The following is a 1,701-nucleotide window of genomic DNA, read 5'->3' on the forward strand; positions in this document are numbered from 1 at the left end:
CGGGGCCGACAGCCGGCGGCCCAGAGTCCCCGGAGTCGCGCGGATTGCCGGGGACCGAGAAGGCGGGGTCGCGGGGTGGGTCCGGGGGGGCGGTACTGAGGTTCTGTCCCGGCGGGGCCGCTAAAGGGTGTTCAGTTCTCTAAAGGGAGGCATTGATGGTGGTTGGAGGATTTGGGGAAAGGAAGACGGTACTCAGGGAAGGGGGAAGAGAAATGCTGGGGCTGGACCCCAGAGAGCTTGGTGTTCTGTGTTTGGTCTGCAAAGAGATGAGAGATTCTGGAATTTTTTTACCTGGAATAAGGGGATTCTGAGAATTCTTTCTAGGACCGGACAGTATTGAAAGTTTTGTTCTACAGATTGAAGATTCAGAAGCGCTTGAGGCCACTTTACTCCCTTCCCTTCCCTCATCTCGTCTTCCCTCAGCTTCCTACTATCCCCAGTGTGGAGGTGGGGCCTAAGCCTCGGGAGCGAGGGGGATGAGAACGGTGCCTCAGTTTACCCCACTGCTAGGCTGTGAGGCCCCCAAGGTAGCCCGGCCTGGGTCTGGATTTCCCACTGAGATGCTCAAAACTGATGGGGGCTGATTTGGGGCTCTATAAACGCACAGTTTATAAAGTGCTTTCAGATCCTCTGCCGGTGAGAAGTGACTGAGGAATGTGGTAGGGAACTATGAAAAGGTTGCGCTCATTCCCTCCAGGCCTCTGGCTCTTTACTATAGCTGACCAAGCTCTTTTATATCTTTTCATCCCACAGCAGGCCCTGACCGGGTAGCTCAGGTGGTTAGAGCTCCTTCCCAATGCACCAAGGTTGCACTGAATGCATAAATTAGCGGACCGACAAAATCTCAATCTCTCACCCCACCCTCAGATCAATCAATAAGTATTTTCTTTTTAAAAATATTTTATTTATTTATTTTTAGAGAGAGGGAATGGGAAGGAGAAAGAGTGGGAGAGAAACATCAGTGTGTGGTTGCCTCTCACATACCCCCTACTGGGGACCTGGCCTGCAACCCAGGTGTGTGCCCTGACTGGGAATTGAATGAGTGACCCTTTGCTTCACAGGCCCGTGCTCAATCCACTGAGCTACACCAGCCAGGGCAATCAATAAGTATTTTCAAAAAATAATTCCACAACAAGCTAGGAGGGAAGCAGAACAGGGAGCGTTATCCCCAGAGTACAAGAGGGAAACTGAAGCCATCAGGAGACAATGACTGGGGACACAGAGTGGTCAGCAGTGGAGGAGCCAAGGCCAGCAATCTCCATCTGGTCTAGGTCTGGTCCCAGCGGCTAGAAATTGCCCCAGGGGCCAGTTGCTGGTTCAGAAGTCTTGGAATCCCCTTCTGGGTCCCCATGACCCAGAAGGGCATCACGAACACCCCACCAGGAAGAGTTTGTCTTAGTCACCCAAGCTGACCCTGGCCAGGTGGCTTTCTCCTGGTCCTGGCCATGTCTGGTGGTGCCCATGTCTGCCATGGCACAATGTAGACAGCACTCACTATAATATTGTGGGATGAGGAGAGTATAGAGTGTAACCTCTTTAACCTGCCTTAGCTCCTGAGTGTCCCCAGAGCTCAGCCCTGACAAACCTGGGCCATTGCTGACACTCTCCCTGCCTGGAGGGTCTGGGGCAGATCACTGTCTTTGCCAGGTCTCAGTTTTCCATCTCATAACCATTCATCCTGGGCCAGCCCACAAGCCCAGA

This window comes from Artibeus jamaicensis, unplaced genomic scaffold (genome assembly GCF_021234435.1).
Source record: "Artibeus jamaicensis isolate MK-2021 breed Jamaican fruit bat unplaced genomic scaffold, CSHL_Jam_final scaffold_847, whole genome shotgun sequence".
NCBI lineage: Eukaryota > Metazoa > Chordata > Mammalia > Chiroptera > Phyllostomidae > Artibeus > Artibeus jamaicensis.